This window comes from Genypterus blacodes, unplaced genomic scaffold (assembly GCF_046128005.1).
Source record: "Genypterus blacodes isolate CSIRO-AG114 ecotype Tasmania unplaced genomic scaffold, CSIRO-AGI_Gbla_v1 ptg000233l_1, whole genome shotgun sequence".
Lineage (NCBI taxonomy): Eukaryota > Metazoa > Chordata > Actinopteri > Ophidiiformes > Ophidiidae > Genypterus > Genypterus blacodes.
The window spans coordinates 718,994-724,954 of record NW_027467031.1 but is presented as its reverse complement, the minus strand read 5'-3'; the positions used below and the strand labels follow the sequence as shown (position 1 = coordinate 724,954).

The window sequence follows — 5,961 nt, the reverse complement described above, 5'->3', positions numbered from 1 at the left end:
ATATCGCCACATTGTGTTACAGTGCAGTCAAAACCATCAAAAAGATAGATAGATAGATAGATAGATAGATAGATAGATAGATAGATAGATAGATAGATAGATAGATAGATAGATAGATAGATAGATATGGGCATGTTGTTTTTGCTGTGCTGTGATAAATATGGGGCCAAACTATTAATAAGAATGTCATTTTGGTACCCCCACCCCCTCCGCCCTCCCCCCTCTCTGTACCCCCATTACTCTTTTGGACCCTTGCCCAACAGTGTCCGCATGGCAGCTGGACGCATGCGCGCTGGCCCGCTCCTCCGCTGTGCTAGAGTGTAACGCAAAAGTCCACAGGCTGGCGCTGCAAGTTGGACACGCAGGGGGTGAAAATAATAATGGTGTGTGTGTGAGTGTTGTTTTGCGCGCACAGACAGACAGCTAGACAGACAGCTAGGCAGACAGCTCACCGGGAACGAACCCTCGAGTTTTTTGACTTTGTGATTTAAGCTTTTCCTCCTCCGCCGGTACGTCTAAGTGTGTGTGTGTGTATGTGAGGATCTGACCGAGCTTGTTTTTGTTGTTGTTTTTTTGGACTCCGGGCCGGTTATGGGCAGCAGTGGCTGAAGACTTCGGGCTCGAGTGAGTCAGTGACAGCGTGCAGACAGCAGAGAGAGCTGCGCAGCGACAACAGCGCCTTCCTGACCATGAGCGTCTCCAACGACTGAAGGGAAACTGACGGAAGCTGCTCACTTTTTGCTCTTTTTAATTGGGAGAAAGTTGTTTTTTTCACACAGGTATGTTCACTTTACACTTCCACACCTGCTGATGAGTGTTTTGAAATCAATGACAAAAAGGTTACACGGCTTCATTAAAGGTTTTAATCTCAGGGTCCTAACTCGATCACTGTGACAGTTATTGACTTTGAAGCCGATTGTTGTTTATGTAAACGTCATATTTTAATGTTATTACAGACAGACATTATCAATCGATTATCAATGATTTTTAAGATTTTTTTGAGTATCTAAGGATTAATTTATGTGTGGAAAATGTTATTGCAACACAATTACAGCTCCTCTCCTGCACTGTACTGTGTGTTTACCTGAAGTGTGTCAGTCAGTTTGAAGCCATCTAAACTTATTTTACAGACGTATTGATCCGCGCTAAGATGATTGACGCGTATTAAATAGATCGATATGAATATGAGGTGAATTAAAAGCGGGTAAACAGACAGCAGCAGGCCTGTGAAGGTGGAGTAAATGTCACCTGCTCCTATAAACCAAGGCAGAAGGTAAATATGTCACTTTTGTGGCAGGTTCATTTCTGATTGTGTTGTTGATTAATAAGTGTGTTTGATTTGAATGTAGACATTTTATCATTCAGTTTGCATCACTGGACACATGACTTAGGAATGCACCCCCCCTTTCACACAAACACACACACACGCACACACACAAACAGTGTCCGTGGAGTTCACAGCCCGCGCGCATCCGTCACACTTTCTCTCCATCTCTGCTCTCATCCACGTGGAGTTTGTGTTTATATTTGATATGTAGGAAATGGGAATCTTATACCGCGGCGGGGCTCCACGGGCTCGGGTGGCCGCTGGCTATTGGCCTTGCCCCCCCTCCCCTCCTCCTCCTCACCACCCCATCACCCCCCCACCCCAGAACAACACGACAAGCTACGCGGCGACTCAGAATCTGATAGGCCCGCTGCGCTGTAATCCATACAGATTAGATTTCACATTAAGGTCTCATACTTAACCAACGCGCATTAATGCGCAGGAGATGAGGTTTGATTTGTGGTGATTCCTGGAGATGACAAAGCAAACGCAGCGTGTTCAGGCTGCACGGGGATTACGTTGAGTTATGGTGTTACGCGTTTTTTTTTTACAAAATAAAAGATATACAGAAGAACATAAATGTCCTTATTTTGAAATAGCCCTTTATTCCTTATGGCCTGTAAACAAAATGGCGCTGTGCAGATTCACATTAATCAGCTTCTTTATCATACATTTTATTTTGAAAATTAACTCCAATTCAGGTGAAATGTTCTGCTATTATTTTTCCTTATTTTTTTTAATTATTATTTTTAATTCTGCCTTGTTTATTTTTACTTTATTCATTTCACCTTGCAATATAAATGACAACAATAAATAACAGGCCTGTTTTGGCACCGTTTAACTTTAAAACATCACAGCTTTACACAATATTTTATCACAGAGGCACCAATAGCTACAGAAAAACCTATCCACTATTAATTCGCTGTATTTATATTCAATGTTTGTTGTTTAATTCGAACCTATTGGACTCGTGCTGGAGGTTTATTTTCGCACCTGTCGCGATAATTACGCGCTACATCGTTTACGCGTCAAACTAAAATAAAAGTTGTGTGTCCTCAATGTTCCTGTGCGACTGTTAAACCCTCAGATGATCTTGCAGAGGGGAACGTGTTGTTGCCTCACGAGTGTGTGGGGGGGAAACTGAGTACGTGTGCGTGTGTATGTATGTGTGTGTGTATTAATCAATAATCTGCCCGTAAGTGATTGTTAAGTCAATAAGCTTTGAGTCGAATTTAATATGTGACTTTTTATTACAACCCCCGCACCAGCAGCAGTCTGCGGTTTGTTCAACATTCTCCTCTCTTTGGCTTTTATAGCGTGAAATTACCACAGTGTGTGTGTGGAGTGTGTGTGTGTGTGTGTGGAGAGTGTGTAGCTGGCTTTCTGTCCCATAATGTTTCATCTGTGTCGCTGTCAATAGGCATAGTGAGAAATATAATTCTCTCTTCTGGGACGGTGAAGGAAATGGCAGGCTGTATTGATCCCCCGCAGTGTCAGGTGACTGCTGGATGGTTTCAGGGCCAAAGTCAGGCAGGCGTGTGGGAAACAAGTCACCAGCATCACAGGAAGAACCAGAAATACACACAGATGCCGTTCATTTAAAGGCAGTCATTCATTTTATATTATGAGATCTCTCGCGTAACTCATAATAGCTGTAGCTGCTCACCGTGATGAAGGTGACGAAGGCGAGAAGTTTGCCAAACTATTTTCCAAAGAACCTAACAAAGGGTCAACTTTAGGTGAAGCGTGTTTTTTATTCCCATATACAGTATATTCTAGCTTTAGAGAGGATAAACATAAAGGGGGCGAGTGAAACACAACCAGGGGAGAGCGGGATTGCCTGTGTAAGGCTGATTCTGTCCTCCACAGAGGTGAGAGAGAGAGGGAGAGGGAGGGGGGGAGAAAGAGAGAGAGAGAGGGAGGGATGGAGGGAGGGAGGGAGAGAGAGACTTGGGCACAAATCAATTCGCCTGAGAGACGCATTATTGTCTACGGTTTCAGGCAAGGAGGAGCTGAACGCTATGAAAAATTAAAAGGATGCCAGTTAGTTTAAAGGATCGAGCCAGAAAACTCCACTGTGTGCAGGACACACACACTCCCTTACACACACACACACACACACACACACACACATTTGGAAATAAAATGTCTTCTTATATCATCCAAAGTTGAGGTGTCCTTAGTCAAACTTTTAAAATATTTAAAAGTAGTGAGCATGCAGTCTTTGGAGGAAGGTTCACACACACTCACACAGACACACACACAAACACACACACACACACACACTCTCTTAGGTGCGTTTCAGTGCTGTTGGTGCTGGAGGCAGAAGCTCAAAATGGACACAACAGCAGATCTTTGTCAGGAGTTGATTTAGATGAAGTGGGATTCATTTTTGTTGAGGAAAATATTGATCTGACTTGATTTGATTGATTAATATTGTTTTTTTGTTGTAATCGCATGAAGGAAATTGCTGGCTGGAGTGGAAATGGTGAGACGAGGGCCCAGTGTGTCTGACTGTAACCGCACTCACTGACACCTCAGATCTCATGACTGGGTGGACCTGTGTGTGTGTGTGTGAGAGAGTGTGTGTGTGTGTTTTTTTTTGTCTGTTTCCGACGGACAGAAAAAAGCAAATTCACACCGGCTCTTCTTTTTGGCGGGGAGTGTGAGAGTATGTGTGTGTGTGTGTTCTCCCTCCTTTCACTCGGCCTTTTGTCGCAGGCTGACATGCATGCTTGCATCACGGCGGCGAGAAAAAAACCCCAAAAAAAGCACAGACACCCACAGCGAGACAAAGAGATACGATGTTATGACCGCAGTTTCAGCAGAAACATGGTATCTCATCTCTCCCTAAACTCGTAGACAATCGCCTCCGTATCTCTGTCGCTCCAGACTTGTGCGCCAACCTGTCTCCTGTCTAGCGCTAACAGGGTCACTCACTGTCTTGGTTGTTGCTCGCCCAGCCTGTGTGTCTGTGGTCCCCGGCCAGCCCAAACCAGCCGGATCGCTTACACTTCTCCATTTTCATTGTTGATATTTACTTCTGCAATTATCTCTTCACTTCAACCCCCCACCCCTCCACCTGGAGCGAGCTGAAGAAGATGATATGCTGAAGTCGACGCTTCCCTCCTTCGCTCTCCTGTTGCTCGCACATAAACACAAAACGTCCGACCGACACATGCACCTAGGCGCTTTGGCACAAAAGAGGACGTTCGCCCCTCGGCCGGTGCGCTGATATGACGGAAAACACATTTTAGTGGAAATCGTCCAAGTGACAATCGAACCCCCACCGACCCAATGGAGTCTCTACCCAGCGACCCCGTGAAATGATGATGTTCACCGATTCACTAAATAAAAAAGAATCTGAATGTTGTCGCCTTTGATGCACATATTGTTCTCATTTTTGTGCGCCCAGGTGTGCAGTGGATCACAACCAAGAGAAGCCATGGAGGCCTCACAGGACCTCAACGAACAGATGGTGAGTAAAATGCTACTGTATGTGTGTGTGTGTGTGTGTGAGCGAGGGAGAGAGAGAGTGTGTTGTGTGTGTGTGTAAGTAGGTTGGAGGGGTGGGTTGGTCATTATGTGTGGGCTACCTTGTATTGGCCACACAAGTTTGAAGAATTGGGCACATTGGAGTGATGTCCGTGTGTTTCTGCGTGTGTGTGTGTGTGTGTGTGTGTGTGTGTGTGTGTGTGTGTGTGTACTAACTCACAGCAGATGTGGTGCACTAAGTGTACAGTCACCATATGGCAACAGTCAGAGTGAATGAGACTTCATTAGAGACAATGCTGGACACCGGCAACAAGTTAGTAACTGTGTGTGCTGCCTGGAGGGTGTGTGTGTGTGTGTGTGTGTCTGTCTGTCAGCCTGTGTGTTTATGGGATCGTAAGAGGAGTGTTAGATTAATAGACTGTAAGCTGTACTGTAATACTGCAGGTGTGTTATAGTCCTGGGGTGATGAATCACTATCTGGGTTTCTTAACTTCAAAACTTTATAGACTCCAGCACACACAGACGCACGCACACACACACACACACACACACACACACACACACACACACACACAGACGCAGTGCCTGAAGGGTTGTTAGTGTCTCTGGACAGCAGGCCGTGTCTGCGTCACGTCAGAGCAGCGTCCCAGTTCTGCTTGTTTAAAGATCAGGCCGTATTGTTGGGAAAATGATTTTGGCGGCGAGCGAGGTCCACTCGCATTTCAAAGTCGTTAGTCAGCCACCAGAACAGGTGTAATTTCATCTCCTCCTCCTCCTCCATCAAGCCTGGTTCTCTCCCTCCCTCCCTCCCTCCCTGTCCCTCTCTCTCTCCCTCTCTCCCTCTCTCTCTCTCTCTCTCTCTCTCTCTCTCTCTCTCTCTCTCTCTGACCTGCCAGCCTCGACTGTAATAATAGCGTGAAGTGGGACACAGGCACATGAAGTATGTTGTTTTTCCCCACTTTTTGTGTCGCTCCGTCAGACTCGCCCTGGTTTCGATTACCAGCTGACCCCAGCGGAGCACTGTCACTCACACGTACCCAGAGGAAGGAAGAAAGAGAGAAAGAGAGAGAGAGAGAGAGAGAGAGAGAGAGAGAGAGAGAGAGAGAGAGAGAGAGAGAGAGAGAGAGAGAGAGGGAGGG

At 45.8% G+C, this 5,961-nt stretch overlaps 1 long non-coding RNA gene across 1 annotated transcript; it reads left to right on the top strand.

Moving 5' to 3' along the window:
- The first annotated feature begins 318 nt into the window (after positions 1-318).
- Positions 319-784, top strand: LOC143016481 (uncharacterized). Its single transcript, XR_012965526.1, has 2 exons — positions 319-383; positions 600-784. It is a non-coding gene; the product is annotated as an uncharacterized LOC143016481 (long non-coding RNA).
- The last annotated feature ends 5,177 nt before the right edge of the window (positions 785-5,961 follow it).